A 17073-nucleotide genomic window follows, 5' to 3' on the forward strand; every position below is an offset into this window, starting at 1 on the left:
GCTGTGCCCTGGTACCCATGCATCGCCTATTCTCCTTATATTGATTGCTGTGTATTGGAGCTGGCTGTGCCCCGATGCCTGTATTGCAGATCTCTGTATTCTGATGTGTGGATGCTACAAATCACATGTTCTTATATAGTGTGTGGTAGGACCAGGCTCAGATTTACCTCACCGGAGCCTATAGGCACAGATGTCCTGGCACCATAGACTTCCCCCTTCATGAACCCACAAACCCCAACCAAACTGAACTGCAAAATGTGCAGGCTGGCTCAGCTGTCACTTCTGCCTTACTTACCTTGCCTGTCATAGGAAGCTACAGGTGTCCCTTAGTATTAGGTAGCCAGAGGTTCCCTCAGTATTAATAAGCTAGTGGTTCCCACAACTGAAGGGAAATCTTGTCAGTGGAATGCCAAGAGCAGGGTGAATAACCTCTCATTTACATTCCGCTCAGGACTCTGGCGCTAGGGGAGGGGACTGAGCTGCCTTTCCATCATCAGGGGCCTGTAGGCACATGCCTACAGTGCCTTATGGTAAATCAGCCCTGGGTGGGACCTCTGTGTGCCTCGATGTCTGTTTAACAGGAAATCACTCTACAGTCATGGCTAAAAGTTTTGAGAGTGGCACAAATATTGGTTTGCACAAAGTCGCTGCTTCAGTGCTTTTAGATATTTTTAACAGTTCTTTCTGTGGTGTATTAAAGCATAATTACAAGCATTTCCTAGGTTTCAAAGGCTTTTATTGGCAATTACATCACGTTTACACAAAGAGTCAGTATTTGCAGTGTTGGTCCTTCTTTCTCAATATCTTTGCATTTCACCCGTGGTATGCTGTCAACCAACTTCTGGGCCAAATCCTGACTGATGGCGACCCGTACTTTCATAATCAATGCTTGGAATTTGTCCGAATTTGTGGGATTTTGTTTGTCCACCCGCCTCTTGAGGTTTGACCACAAGTTCTCAGTTGGATTCTACTAGGGAGTTTCTCGGCCGTGGACTTAAAATTTCAATGTTTTGTTTCCCGAGCCACTTGGTTATCAGTTGCGTCTTATGGCACGGTCCTTCAATCATGCTGGAAAAGGCATTGTTCCTCACCAAACTGTTCTTGGATAGTTGGAAGAAGTTGCTGCTGGAGGATGTATAGTACTATTCTTTATTCATGGCTGTGTTCATAGGCCAAATTGTGAGTGAGTCCACTCCCTTGGATGACAAGCAGCCCCACACATGAATTGTGAGTGAGCCCACTCCCATGGATGAGAAGCAACCCCACACATGAATGGTCTCAGGGTGCGTTACCGTTGGCATGAGACAGGACTGATGGTAGCGATCACCTTGTCTTCTCCAGACAATCATTTTGCTAGATGCCCCAAACATTCGGAAAGAAAACGACTTTACCCCCATCCCCAGCAGTTCAGTCCCTGAAGTTTTTGCAGAATATCAGCCCATGTCTGATGGGTTTTTTTTGAGAGAAGTGGCTTATTTGCTGCCCTTCTTGACACCAAGTCCTCTTCCAAAAGTCTTTTCCTCCCTGTGCATGCAGATGTACTCACACCTGCCATTACTGAGCAGGTTTTGTACTGGTGGTACCCAGATTCCACAGCTGAATCGTCTTTAGGAGACAATCCTGGCGCTTGCTAGATATTCTTGGGTGCTCTGAAGGCTTCTTCACAACAACTGAAACTCTCTCCTTGAAGTTCTTATATGGTTGATTTAGGTGCCATCAGTTTCCACTTGTGCGATTTTTTTCAGCAAATTTTCGCAAAGAAAATTCCCATTTGTATGAAAACCAGTGATTGTGAAAGAGCTAGTTTACACTTACAGTACCCCAGGTCCGTACTGCGCATAAGTGCGTGCTCATGCAGGCGAGGTACGGAGTGACCATCCTTGGAAGGACTCAGGGCACAAGTGCTTCCAAAGCCTTCCAGGGATCCCCAAATTCGTAGTCGACCATTTGGTAGAATACCTGCAACGGGGAGTGACCACGGTGGACAGAGGACACCAGGAGAGGAGAGGCATAGCTCTAGAGCAGGCTTTCTCATCCAGGGTTCCTTGACATTTCCCCCTCCTGGTCTCAGTTGAAGTAGAGAAAAAGTACCTCTTTGGCTCCTCTATAAAAAGAAGGGCTAAATTGGGGGTCAGTATTATAAGGGGCACAGTAATAATAAACAGTAGTGAGGCAATATAATTGAGAGCCCTATTATAGGGGAGAACCAAACTTTGTGGGAGCTATAATAAGAAACTATAACACAGGTTACTGTAGTGGGGACACTATAGAGGAGGAATATGGAATGGAGGCTAAACAAAGAGGCTGTTACAGTTAAGAAAAAGTTTGAAGGCACACCTTCTTTTACAGACTGTACCACCTGCAAAATAAAGGGGTTCCCTGAGATCCAGAAATCATTTGAAGGGTTCCTCCAAAGTGAAAAGATTAAAGTACACTTGTAACAAAACAAAACAGCCCCTTGGGGGTACTTACCGTGGGAGGGGGAAGCCTCTGGGTCCTAATGAGGCTTCCCCATCCTCTTCCACCCCCAGCTCCAGCGCAGTAGCGGCTTTTTGCGGAAATAGCCAAGCCTGATCGAGTCCGCTTTACTGTGCAGGCATGACTCCGCTGCGCAATAGAGAAGACACGATTGGAAGTAGCCGACCTGGCTACTCCCACCGGAGCCCATCAGGAAGCCACTATTGAGCCTGCGCTGGAGCCGGAGGGTAAATATTTATGTGGCCGGTGTTTGGGGGCTGCCAGCGCTGGATCCCAGAGGGTGAAAAGGACGGGGAAGTCTCATTAGGATCCAGAGGCCTCCCCCTCCCGAGGTAAGTATCCTCCAGGGGCTGTTTATTTCTTTACAGATTCTCTTTCAGAAAGATTTATCTACAGAGGATCCAGAGATGTCCCTCTCCATAGAGTATCCGCCTCTTTCAGAAAGACTTATCTACAGAGGATCCAGAGATGTCCCTCTCCATAGAGTATCCGCCTCTTTCAGAAAGACTTATCTACAGAGGATCCAGAGATGTCCCTCTCCATAGAGTATCCACCTCTTTCAGAAAGACTTATCTACAGAGGATCCAGAGATGTCCCTCTCCATAGAGTATCCGCCTCTTTCAGAAAGATTTATCTACAGAGGATCCAGAGATGTCCCTCTCCATAGAGTATCCGCCTCTTTCAGAAAGACTTATCTACAGAGGATCCAGAGATGTCCCTCTCCATAGAGTATCCGCCTTTTTCTTTTTTTTTCCCTTTTTTTTTTTTTACAGTGGCTTTACATTTACGTTTAAATATTTCCAGTCTGCTATTCTAACTCAATCAGCATAACAGAATGACGTGCAGCCTTGTGCTCCACAACAATGTCACCTATATTAACGAGAAGATTACTGATATGATCTCAGCAGGTCCTTTTGTGGCAGGGGAAATGTTTTTTTTTGGGGGGGGGGATTAAGTTCATTTCCAGGACAAAGAAAGACTTTGCAATTCATCTGATCACTCTTCATAAAATTCTAAATTATATGCAAAGTGCCATTATAAACACCGAAGCAGCAAACTTAGTTAAAGCCAGTATTGGTAGCATTTTGAAAACTTTTGGACATGAGTGTGTGTGTGAAAGTGTGTGTGTGTACAGTGTGTGTACAGTGTGTGTGTGTGTCTGTGTACTGTTTGCGTGTGTGTGCAGTGTGTGTGTGTGTGTGGGTCTGTGTACAGTGTATGTGAGTCTCTGTGTACAGTATGTGTGTGTGTGTGTCTGTGTACAGTTTGCGTCTGTGTGCGGTGTGTGTGTGCAGTGTGCGTTTCTGTGTGCAGTGTGTGTGTGTGTCTGTGTACAGCGTGTGTGTGTGTACAGTGTGTGTGTGTGTGCATGTGTCTGTGTACAGTGTGTGTGTGTGTGTGTGTGCGCATGTGTCTGTGTACAGTGTGTGTGTGTGTGGGTCTCTGTGTACAGTGTGTGTGTGTGTGTCTGTGTACAGTGTGTGTGTGTCTGTGTAGTGTGTGTGTGTGGGGGGGTGTCTCTGTGTATAGTATGTGTGTGTGTGTCTGTGTACAGTGTATGCAGTGTATGTGTGTACAGAGTGTGTGTGTGTGTGGGGGGGGTCTCTGTGTACAGTGTGTGTGTGTGTGTGTGTGTGTGTGTGTGTACAGTGTGTGTGTGTGTGTGTACAGTGTGTGTGTGTGTCTGTGTACAGTATGTGTGTGTCTGTGTACAGTGTGTGTCTGTGTACAGTGTGTGTGAGTCTGTGTACAGTATGTGTGTGCGGTGTGTGTGTGTGCAGTGTGCGTTTCTGTGTGCAGTGTGTGTGTCTGTGTACAGCGTGTGTGTGTACAGTGTTTGTGTACAGTGTGTGTGTGCATGTGTCTGTGTACAGTGTGTGTGTACAGTGTGTGTGTGTGTGTGTGTGTGTGTACAGTGTGTGTGTGTGTCTGTGTAGTGTGTGTGTAGCGTGTGTGTGTGGGGGGGGGTCTCTGTGTATAGTATGTGTGTGTGTGTCTGTGTACAGTGTATGTGTGTACAGTGTGTGTGTGTGGGGGGGGGGGGGTCTGTGTGTGTGTGTGTGTGTGTATACAGTGTTCGTGTGGGTCTCTGTGTACAGTATGTGTGTGTGTGTGTGTGTACAGTGAGTGTGCACAGTGTGTGTGTGGGGAGGGGTCTCTGTGTACAGTGTGTGTGTACAGTGTGTGTGTGCCGTGTATGCGCGCCTGCCGACGTGTGTTAGGGTACATCTGTCTATCAGAGATGTCAGTGTCTTTGGTCTATGTATAAAAAGCTCTACATGTTCTTGTGTTTTCAATCTATGGTCTCATGTTTTTGATTTTAAGAGATCTGATCTCCCTGCCTGGAGGTCACTATCAGTCTTGTATGGGTCCTTGCTTGCAATTGCTCCAGGCAAATGTATTTCAGCACATTTTTTTAATTTCTTATTTGTTACATTTCCTTGCTACTAATTAGTACTGTTGTAATGTGTATTTATGGTAACTTGTCACTAGGGGGCAGAGTGAGACAATAACAGGGGACTTCTGCTTTCAGTTTCTATATCCTCTGCTAGCAGAGAGGCATCAAAGCATTCCAAGAATATACAGCACAACAAGTTTTGCTGGCTGAGATAGCAGTGTACTAAAGCGAAATAATTCCTTTGAAGCTGCTAATGGGTAAAAGAGGAATTTTACTGAAAATAATCTAATGAATAAAATTGCTTATTTATTTATTTATTTTTACAATATTAATTTATAAATGATTGAGTCAGTTTTTGCCCATAACAAAATCTTTCCTCTCCCTGATTTACATTCTGAAATGTATCACTGGTGCCAAAATCTTTAGTCCTGTCAGGTTTTTTGTATCGAGACAAAAAGGTCGCCGGATATCCTGAGTCCATGGCAGCGTGGAGGGGGAATAGTAATTAACGCTGCTTTTTCATTTTCACCCTTCGCCCAAGTTTCCTGGCACTGCTTTTTAAAGAGAACCCGAGGTGGGTTTGAAGAATATTATCTGCATACAGAGGCTGGATCTGCCTATACAGCCCAGCCTCTGTTGCTATCCCAAACCCCCCTAAGGTCCCCCTGCACTCTGCAATCCCTCATAAATCACAGCCATGCTGCTGACAAACAGCTTGTCAGAGCTGGCTGTGTTTATCTCTATAGTGTCAGTCTGCTGCTCTCCCCGCCTCCTGCAGAACTCCAGTCCCCGCCTGCATCCCTTCCCTCCCTGCTGATTGGAGGGAAGGGACGGGGGCAGGGACCGGAGCTATGCAGGAGGCGGGGGAGCAGCTGAGACTGACACTACAGATGTAAACACAGCCTGCACAGGGAGGCTGTGATTTATGAGGGATTGCAGAGTGCAGGGGGACCTTAGTGGGGTTTGGGATAGCAACAGAGGCTGGGCTGTATAGGCAGATCCAGCCTCTGTATGCAGATAACATTCTTTAAACACACCTCAGGTTCTCTTTAATGTATGCATTTTTTATGGTGTTTAATAATCTTTCACATTATTCTTGTACTGTCTGGAATGTAATTATTTTTTAACGAATCGCTAGAATTCCCGCGTAAGTTACTTCCCAGATACTGAATGTGAGTGCTAGGGTGCCATTAAATTGATATAATGACTTAATATCGTCTAGTATCTCTCGCGTACATCCGATGTGTAATATGGTCGATTCTGAATTATTTATTTTAAAGTTAGAGTATCTGCAGAATTCTCGCATTGTTTCCACACATACCGGCTTAGAGGATTGTTTGGGTTTTGTTAAAGTGAATACGAGGTGAAAATAAACGGATGAAATAAACAATTGTACTTATCCTCCTACTCCTAAAAATTATATTTTATTCTGTCAATGATACCACCCCCAAATTTGAACTGCTTTAACCCCACCTGGCGGTATGATTATTTCCAGATTTTAGGTTCTTTGTAAAACATTTCAGACCCTAAAATCAGGAAAAAATCATGCCGCCAGAGTCTCTGCAGGAGCCCCTGCTGTCACTCACCTCCCTGGGCTCCAGTGCTGCAATTTTACCTCCGTCCTCTGGGTGGCGCTGTAACCCTGTAGTGAGATCACTGACGGCGATCTCACCAGAGTGATTCAGAGCCTCAGAGGACAGGAAGGAGAACAGCTGCCGAAGTCTGGATCCCCCAGGAGGTGAATAAAAACGCCATCTGCGCGTTATACTCTGTATTGAGCTCCAGGCGGCTAACCCGAGTTAAAGTGTAACTGAGACGGGGTATATAAAAAAAATTATACAACCCTGGGGCTTCCTCCAACCCCCTCCAAGCTGATCACTCCCTCGCCATCCTCCTCTGCCGCCTCGATCCTCCTGTATTCGGCCTAGAAGGTCCTTGAGCCAGGGCCAGTTAGAGCATGCGCAGTCTGGCTGCACGCTCCCCCCATCACGCTCTCGTCACCGGAAGTGTTCTGCGCTTGCATACTATTCCCCAGACTGAAGGACTTTACGGGCTGAATAACGGAAGATCCAGGTGCTGCAGGAGGACAGCAAGGGAGCAATCAGCCTGAAGGGGGCTGGAGGAAGCCCCAGGTATGTATAATTTTTTATATCCCCTGTCTCAGGTACACTTTAATACTTCAAATACATATGGATAGGTGGTCAGATGCCTTTTTGGCATCAACTGCTACCATAATTTGTTCTTTATGGTTAATCTTTGAGTTCTGTTAAAATCCAATTGAGGCAAATATACCATCCGTCATTTGATTTGATTTTCTAAATCCTGATTGGTCGTTACCTTATAGTAGATCTATTATTTTTTCTATTCTGGATGTAAGTATTTTAGAATATATTTTATAGGAACCATGGATTGAACCCAATCAGTAGCTGATACCCCCTTTCCCATGAGAAATCTGTACCTTTTCTCAAATAGATCATTGGGGGGTCTGTATGGCTGATATTGTGGTGAAACCCCTCCCACAGTGTGATGTCATGACCGAGGTCCTGACAGTTTCCTGTCTGTGAACCTCGTTGCATTATGGCAGTGATGGCTAACTTTGGCAATCCAGTTGTGGTGGAACTACAAGTCCCATGAGGCATTGCAATACTCTGACAGCTCTAAGCATAACTCAGCGAGGCAGAGGCATGATGGGATTTGTAGTTTTGTCACAGCTGGAGTGCCAAGGTTAGCCCATCACTGCATTATGGGAAATAACATCTGTTTCCAACTGCCTAGCAAGCAATATCTCTCTCTGTGCATAGAACTCTCTGTAAACGAACATTCCATACAGATCACCTGACAGGACTAAAGATGTCACCACAAGTGATAAATGTCAGAATGTAAATGAGGGAAAGGAAAGATTTTACAATGGCCAAACACTGACTAAATAATCTATAAATGAATGTTGTAAAAAATAAGCATTTTTTTTCATTGTCATTTTCTGTAGAGTTCCTCTTTAACCTGTGTGTTAATAATGGAGATGTGTGGTAGTTAGAACAGTATGCCCGGTCCTTACCTTCTTTTGGTATTACAGTAGAATCTCTCTATAGTAAACGCTAAGGGACCTGGCTAGGTAGTTTACTATATTAGAAGTTTACTACATCACAATTGGCCCTACGTTGTATATTTATACAGACGCATTTGTCAGGACCTGGGGACTGAGTTTACTATATCCAGAGGTTTACTATATCAGAGTTTACTATAATGAGATTCTACTGTACAGTAATAGTTGCTTTGTTACCGTTACTCGAGAAAACGGTCTTTCCCTTATAGGAAGTGTTCCTGATAGGGAAACAAGGAAAATGACCATAAAAGTGGGTATCCTGCATATTTTAACCGTGGTCGTCAGAAAACAAGAGATCCCCGACGGTTAGCAATGAGCGAACAATGTCGACGCACATTTGAAGTCAATAATGGCGCAACGAGGGTCTGCCGATCGGATCGTCACTGGAAGCGCAAAAATGAGGATGCGGAACTGGCCACACTTAAGTACTTTGAATGGATTGATCGCTTTTTTTCGTTCGGAATGAATGACTAACTGAATATTGTCCAAACCTACAGTACATGGACGATAATCGCTGTCTTTTACCATCATTGGGTTGGTCTTTTAAAACAATTCTCAACTGAGCCGTTGTTTATAGTTCATCTGCAACAACCGAGGCATAGCGTGTGTACTGAGCTATATATTTGTCATTTAGGCTACTTGCACACCAAGACGTTGCGTTAGGTGCTACGTTAAGGTCGCATAACGTGCACCTAATGCAACGCATGGTGATGCGGGAGAGGACGGTAGAGTGAGCCGCGTTAGGCGGCTCTATCCGCATAAGGTCTCGCACAGTGGCGCTGATTGGCCGGCGAGACCACGTGATGCGGAGTGAGACACTCCGCATCACGTGGTCCCGCCGGCCAATCAGCGGCCGCCAGTGCAGTGAATATTAAGTAGCCATGTGTGCGGCTACTGTAGCGGCATCTCCCCGCCTCCTCTCCGCCCCCCACTGAGCATGTGCAAACAGTCTAACGCGGCTATAGCCGCTCTAACGCCGTAGCATGCTGCACTTTCCGGAGAACGTGCAGCGTTACATGTAACGCAACGTGGGCTGTGTGAACAGCCCACTTGTGTTACATTGCTGTGCGTTGGGGGAACGTTACAGGTGCACTAACGTGCACCTGTAACGTCTTAGTGTGTAAGCAGCCTTAGAGATATCTATATCCTACCATCTGTATATCAGGTAACTTCTACACAAACTCGTGAACACGAGTATTCCTAAAGTCAGTTGCATTGCTCGCGGATTCTGTTCCATGTAGGAATGGCCTTAAAGCAAACCTGAAGTGAAAATAAAGTGATAACAGTTGTATCCAATAGTCCTAATCCTATATAGGACTTTTCTGAAATCCCAAAGCCTTATTTCATGTTTAAAAAAAAAAAAAAAAACTATCTTTTTGTACCTGAAACAGCCAAAACTTTATTACTCAGCTCCCATACACACTAATCTTGAACTATAGGGCTTGTTATCTGTTCCCTGCACTCCGATGTGTTTTTCAGCCACGCAAGTGTTTTATGACCTCTGATTAGATATCGGGGAGAATCAGACTGCAGTTCCACTGCAGAAAGAGGGAGTGTCATTTACTGCTCTGAATTCTTAACCCCTACAGTGAGAAAAAAAGAACATGCTAGTTCTGTGTAGGATTGGGACTGTACAGATATGTTTATCTTATTATGTTACAGGTCACTTTAGGCGACACATTTTTCTTTCAGAGAGCGGTGATAGGAATGAACACATGCATATGCTGTGATGTCATACGTGTTTACAGGCAGTTACCAATACCATGTCATACGGCCCCCGACCCCTCCATACTACTATCTAAAGTCACCAACAGTCTATTCGCTGTATCTACATTCATGTCAGCCAGTTTCCTTAAAGTGAGTCTGAACCAATTGGAAAAAAAAACAGATACTAAGGTGAGGGAAGGCCCTGGGTCCTATAGAGCCCTCCTATTCCTCTCATGGGCCCATATGCAATACACTTTTTCTCTTGACTTTTCTCCTAGGTGATATTTTGATATCTTGTCCAGTGTTCTCTCCAGAAATTTTTTTCCAGCCGGGTGGCATGAAAAATTAGCCGGGTGGGGTGAGATGAGAAAATGGAAGGCCGGTGACAAAGTTAATTGCATATGGCCCATGTTCTCCTCGTTTCGGCGCTGGCTCCTTCGTTAGCGGTCTCAGACCCATGGATCGGAGACTGCTCTCTGCCACTGTGGGAGGCTTCGGCAGCCCGAGTGCTCTCAGAAGACAGGCTGCTCCATATTTGCTCATTCCCGATCCCTCACATGAGCAGTACAGAGCCGCCCGTTTTCAGGAGCACTCGGGATCCCAAACACTGCTGAAGCCTCTTGCAGCGGAGAATATGAATGGGGGATCCTGTAGCAAACGCAGGGACTGTGAGAAGAAAGGCTCTATAGGACCCACAGCCTTCCCTCTCCTTGGGTGAGTATTTGTTTAATCACTTCAGAATCACTTTAACTACTTGAAGACCGCCCCACGCCTATGGGCGTGGTTGCGGCTGCAGCCTCAGGACCGCCTAACGCCAATTGGCATCGTCCTGGAGCCGGCTACTGAAGGAGATCATCCTGCGCGCGCATCTCCTTCTCTCGGGGGCGGAGCCCCGCCCCCTCTTCAGTCTCCGAGCGGCTATTGCCGCTCGGTAGACTGTTAGACGGCATGGCCGCCGTCTATTTACATACTACAGCGCTGTGATCAGCGATCAGTGTGACACGGCTGTCCCTCTGGGGCACAAAAGAGCGATCGGCAGTAATAGGCTGGCTGGGGGGGGGACAAAAACTTTTTTTAATAACAAAAACACTCTATAAATATTTATATATATAAAAAAAAACACAAAAAAACTGGACAGCTCTGTTGGTGGGGAGAAAAGGGTGGGGGGGAATCACTTGTGTGCTGTGTTGTGCGGCCCTGCAGCTTGGCCTTAAAGCTGCAGTGGCCCTTTTAGTAAAATATAGCCTGGTCTTTAGGGGGGTTTAGCACTGTGGTCCTGAAGTGGGTAAAGTGTACCTACGGCAACATGTGACATGGGGCCTTATTCACTAAGACAAATAGCATGCCTTATTCTGAATTAACACTCCTTATCAAAGGTAACATGCCTTATCAAAGTTAACACGCCTTATCAGCATAGCATAGCAAGTGCTACGAACCCGCAGGGGCTCAGGGCAGGACGAGTGGATTGCCAATTAGCAGGCATAAGTTTGTAGCATTCGCTGTGCTACTCTGGTAAGGCGTGTTAACATGGATAAGGCGTGTTAGCTCTCATAAGGCATGTTAACTCGAATAGGGCATGCTATTTGTCTTAGTGAATCAAGCCCATGATGAGATAAACAGGTGTATATACAGTGCAAAATAGATTAATAATCAGGCTGGTTTACTTGCTTTATTTTACTGCCTGAAAGAGTTAATTTCTAGGCATGGAAGTGACGGCTTCTGTCTTGTCAGTACCTTGTCAGGAATATAGTAACCATCACTGATAAGCAAATTACAGCCATAAAAGTTTTCCTGGAAAAATACAACTTCTGAGGGCAGGGAGAGATAAAAAAAAAAAGGTCAATAGTTCATTTATTTTCATTTAGGGACACGTAATAGGCTGCCACTGAGCAAAGACAACAAACATTCAATCCACTTTGTAAATGTTTAAATATAAAATAAAATCATGGAATATCTAAAAAAAAAGAAACATTTTATGAGTAGGAGGATAAATACAATTGTTTACCTCATCAGTTTATTTTCATCTCGGGTTCACTTTAAACTTAACATGAGCAAATCTGAGATTCTGAACATTTGTAAAGCATGGTATGTTAACCCTATGTCTGCTTCCATGAAAGCAGGAAGTAGACACACTGCAGACGTATTGCAGGATTTGTATCAGCTGTAACAAATGTTTTGCTTGAAAGGTGATGATGCTGTTGCTAATCTTTTAGAGCAGAGAGGTAGCCCTGAGTTCAGGTCCGCTTTAGAGTTGCAAGATAGTTCTATTGGAAAGGGCAGAACCGTTTGGCCTTACCTCGTCTTTCTCAGTTTGCTGAATTGATCACTATTACTTCATCCAAATCACAGTCTGTTAAGCCTGCATGAGAAACAAGTAGGACATACTGTATACAGAATGCTTACTAGTACAGTTAGACTTCTGCAAAAAATAACCTCTCTGTTTACGGTGTCTGCATTGCCATCTAGTGGACAAAGTTCAGATGGCAGATTTTAAAATCATTCTGGTACCCAAATCACACAGCAAGTAGCCTAGCAGCTATTCAAACACAGCCAGCAGGGATGGCAACGCTTAGGAGAGCTCACGGAGATCAGTTCGATCAGCTGATAGATTTGTAAGGTTCTAATTTACTGTGATGACTTTCTGGTTTAACACATGATCAGGACCAGCAAATCAGCGTGGGCGTAGTGGTTAGCGCTCTCGCCTTGCAACGCTGGGTCCCCGGTTCGAACCCCAGCCAAATCAACATTTGCAAGGAGTTTGTATGTTCTCCCCGTGTCTGCGTGGGTTTCCTCCGGACACTCTGGTTTCCTCCCACATGCCAAAAACATACAGATAAGTTAATTGGCATCCCCCTAAATTGGCCCTAGGCTAAAAATATACATGCACTACACAATACAGACATATGACTATGGTAAGGACTAGATTGTGAGCTCCTTCGAGGGACAGTTAGTGACAAGACTATATATATACTCTGTACAGCGCTGCGGAAGATGTCGGCGCTATATAAATACTAAATAATAATTTCAAATCTATCAATTGATGAAACTGATCACATGCTTCTCCATGAGTTCTCCTTAGCATTGCCATCCCCAATAGCCAGTAGATCAGAAAAGCCAGAATTGAAGAGTGTGTGGATACCTTAGAGAGAACCCGAGGTGGGCAACAAAAACCCCATACTACCTGATCCAGGGGAGCAAGCCGGATCAGGGAGCATCAATTACCGTTGCTTCTACATCCCACAATCGACCAATTACGGTCCAATATTTATCACACTTTATCAGCATGCTCTTGGCGGCACCAATTTTTATCTGATTCGATAATTATCGAATCATATGGCCGATTGGCAGCCAAATCGAATAATCTATGGGCACTTGAAAGTGGACCTAAACTCTTGCACAGGACAGAAGGAAAACAGAGAAATGCACATAGCTCCTGACTGTCCCTCTTTTGGAGGGACAGTCCCTCTTTGGGAGCCCTTTCTCCCTGTCCCTCTTTCTCCCACATTTGCCCCATTTTCGGGACTCATGTACAGATCTGTGTAAACATATGTATTTTTCTACCTAAAAAATGTCTTTGTTATACTCTAAATGCTATTTATATACTTTGAATTGATGTATTTCTTATTTTCAAATGTTTATAACAAGGAAAATGAACCAGCATAGAAAGGCCCAGTGTAGTTTGAATTATAAAACAACATATTTTTCCTATGAAATCTTTATGGTAGGCGTGACTAGGGGTGTGCTGGGGGCGTGACCAGGGGTGTGTGATTAGGGGTGTGGCCCAATCTCACAATGGTGGGAGGTATGGAAATGCACCATGTATGTATTTAGAGAGTTTAGTCTGTCTAATTCCCCCTCCTCTGTGTCTAATCACAAGTTGTAATTTTATCCCTCCCCTGGGACAGCTGACTGCCACGGCAGATAAGACAGATAAGCTCATTTGAAAGCACATGATGTTAACAATATGTCTGTTTCCATTAGAGAAGGAAGTAGACACACTGCAGATTTATTGTAGGATATGTATCACCTGTAACAAAGAAATGTTTTTTTTCTTTAAAGTTTATTATGCTGTTGCTTATCTTTTAGAGCAGAGAGGATGTTCTGAGTTCAGGTCCCCTTTAATTCATTAAAGAGAACCCGAGGTGGATCTTCAGGGGGGCAGATGGGATACAGAGGCCTGTTCTCTGCCTAATGACATGCCTCTGTGTCCCCCAACCGCCTCTCTCTGCCCCTCCTCCTCCACGCTATAGCCTCCCGAGTTTAGAGACTAGATTTGTCGCTAACTCGGAGATAAATACAGGGGAGAGGAATTCCCTGTTCAAAACACCTGCCAGGTGCGTTCCTGCAGGGTTTCCTGAGCTGCCATAGGGCAGCTCTCTCCCCCTGGCCACGCCCCCTGCCATTCCCCCGCCTCCCTGCATGCTATGAGAGACACACAGTCTCTCAGTGCAGCGCCCTGACCCAGAGGTCACAAAAGTGAAAGTGAGCCATTGCGGCCCATGGGAGCGGCGGTTTTGGCCGCTACCTGATCCGCTCAGCCCACGGACCAGGTAGCCCACCTTTTTTTTTCATTTTTTGAGCCCACCTCGGGCTCTCTTTAGGTTTACATACTTCAAATGAATACTACATTATTTGCATATTAAAGCAATAGACATGCTTACCCCAATATGTCTCCACTTGTTTCGCCCTTGTCAGGTCTGTCTTTTTGACTGTATGGGAGCAGCCATCTTGCTTATGCTGTCACTACCCTGCACAGAAAGGGACATTTTTAGCCTCCAGTTCACATTTGTGTTATTGCCATGCTGTCATGCCATCTAGTGCACACACAGTGTAACTGCAGCGATCATTAGTGGTTCTTTCTGCTTCTGAATTCTGTTCTCATGGTTCCTGTTCCTCTCTATGTGTGTTATTGGCTACTGTACATATTGAATTTAACTTCATACACAATGACCTCGATTCATAGAGCACAGTGAGGTAAATGTAAAGTGCTCAGTAAAACACCACATTCAGTATTTTAGACTTTTGTGTGCTAATTCATAAAAAATGTTCACAGGTGCGTTAGAACAACAGTAATTTAACGGCTTCAGCAGGCAAAACTCCATGCAGAGACAGCATTACATTAGTAAGAGGCATCCCAACATCCCTTTAGATGTACATGTTTTGCTATACTGTTTGTTATACTGCCTCTGCTCGCTCTTAATCTGTCTATTAGTCTTTCTTAACATATTATTTATTTGCCACAGCTTAGATGAACTTCCAGGAGACTTTACACATGCCATGCTTAGGTGATTTCCCCACTAGTTACTCTGCATCTTCAAACAGGAACAAAAGAGGTTAAACTGCCGAAGGAAGGCAGAGAAACTTCTTTTGTTCCATTCTCTCTGCTCATTGCCTGGGGGTAGGAAAGCTGGACCCGCCGAAGGAGGCTTCGGATCCTATCAAAATCCATCATCCCGACTTGCAGGAGACAGGGGCTGTTTCTATTGGCTTCTGCCCCTGTCAGTCATAGCTTATCCCTCTATGCTTGTCTGAGTCACACAGGCTTCTCACAGAATCGCACAGTCTATGCCATACATGTCAAACTCAAGCCCGCGGGCCAAATCTGGCCCTCAGAGCCATTAAATTTGGCCCTCAAGTGGTTTCCCTTTTTTGCATTATGTTTGGCCCTCTCTAGACCACCAGGGAAGCTATATTGGAGGTGAAGTCCTAGAACAGCAGGGAAGCCATATGGAAGAGGTGGGGGAAAGCACTAAGCACCAGGGAACTGTATGGGGGAGGGTGGGGGCCTTTAGACAACAGAGAACTGTATAGTGGAAGGATGATCACTAGGGGAGGGAGGGAGGACCATTAGACACCAGGGAACCGTATAGGGGTTGGAGTGGGGCCATTAGACTCCAAGGAACCTGGAGGAAGGTGGCCAGTAGACATTGGTCATGATTCACAAAGCTTTTTCACCTTATCTAGATCAATTTTTTAAGCTCTCAAAGAGCAAAAATAGAATATAATTAAAGAGGAACTCCAGCCTAAACAAACATACTATCATTAAGTTACATTAGTTATGTTAATTAAAATAGATAGGCAGGGCAGTTTCTAGGCTAAATTTCACCCAGTTCGAGAGTCAAAAAATATGCCCCCCCCCCCCCTTACTTCCCCAAAATCAGAGCTGCTAAGTGAAATCATGTCAAAAGGCTTCTTGAAACCAACTCACCATTTTTTTTTTTTTTACTTATGCTTAACACAAGGTTTATTGAGAGAAATGTTGCAATCCCACTGGCCTGACCCCACAACCCCCCTCCCAGTACATGGGACAGCACGGTGGCATAGTGGTTAGCGCTCTCGCCTTGCAACGCTGGGTTCCTGGTTCGAATCCCAGCCAGTTTAACATCTGCAAGGAGTTTGTATGTTCTCCCCGTGTCTGCGTGGGTTTCCTCCGGGCACTACGGTTTCCTCCCACATACCAAAAACATACAGATAAGTTATTTGGCTTCACTCTAAAAAATTGGCCCTAGACTATGATACATACACTACACTGTACATACATAGACATAAGACTATAGTAGGGATTAGATTGTGAGCTCCTCTGAGGGACAGTTAATGACAAGACTATATCCTCTGTACAGCGCTGCATAATATGTCAGCTCTATATAAATCCTAAATAATAATAATGCTGCAATCCCACTGGCCTGACCCCACAGCCCCCCTCCCAGTGCATGTTGCAATCCCACTGGCCTGACAGCACAACCCCCCCACCCAGTACATGTTGCAATCACACTGGCCTGACCCCACAGCCACCCCCTTAGATAACTTAACTGTCCAGCCAGGGAGTCACAGTCAAAATCAGACCATGGTGGTATGGTGGTCTGACCACCAGCCCAGGGCAAAAAGAGTGCCACCCTCCCCCAACAGCCACGTCAGAAAGAGAGAGGCAGTGCAGTACATAGACTGCCTGCCTACTTACCATGATGCTGTCCACCATCCTGGCAGGTGGAATTGGATTCTGGTCCTGGAAGAAGGCGCCAGGCCAGGATCGGTGGGGGTCCGGGCGGGGGACCACGGAGCCAGAGGTGCTAGCGGGCAGCGGCAGCAAGGGCAAGACACACACACTAATAGCAGCAATAGGGCGCTTTGCTGGGCTGGGTGCTGTGCAGGGTGCTTTGCTGGGCTTTGGGCTGTGCAGGGCGCTTTGCTGGGCTGAATGCTGGGGCTGTGCAGGGTGTTGCTGGGCTGCATGCAGGGTGCTATGCTGGGCGCTGTTCAGAGTGCTTTGCTGGGCTGGGTGCTGTGCAGGGTGCTTTGCTGGGCTGCATGCTGGGGACTGTGCAGGGTGCTATGCTGGGTGCTGGGGCTCTGCAGGGTGCTTTGCTGGGCTGCATGCTGGGGGCTGTGC

The 17073-nt window shown here is 45.6% G+C and overlaps 1 protein-coding gene and 1 long non-coding RNA gene across 4 annotated transcripts in view; one reads left to right on the forward strand and one right to left on the reverse strand.

Moving 5' to 3' along the window:
* The window catches only part of LOC137562587 (uncharacterized), a 173116-nt gene that overhangs the window by 138201 nt on the left and 17842 nt on the right, over window positions 1-17073 (reverse strand). For 2 of the 3 annotated variants that reach the window (XR_011030144.1, XR_011030145.1), the window contains exons 2-3: window positions 14348-14434; window positions 11983-12045 (exon numbers count right to left, since the gene is read on the reverse strand). This is a non-coding gene — a long non-coding RNA (uncharacterized lncRNA). Of the gene's footprint in view, window positions 1-11982; window positions 12046-14347; window positions 14435-16644; window positions 16882-17073 lie in introns of those variants that run through there. The other variant, XR_011030146.1, reaches the window with a different exon arrangement.
* LOC137562585 (histidine N-acetyltransferase-like) overlaps window positions 1-17073 on the forward strand; it is a 65011-nt gene that overhangs the window by 5145 nt on the left and 42793 nt on the right. The window lies entirely within an intron of this gene.

Source organism: Hyperolius riggenbachi, chromosome 3 (assembly GCF_040937935.1).
Source record: "Hyperolius riggenbachi isolate aHypRig1 chromosome 3, aHypRig1.pri, whole genome shotgun sequence".
Lineage (NCBI taxonomy): Eukaryota > Metazoa > Chordata > Amphibia > Anura > Hyperoliidae > Hyperolius > Hyperolius riggenbachi.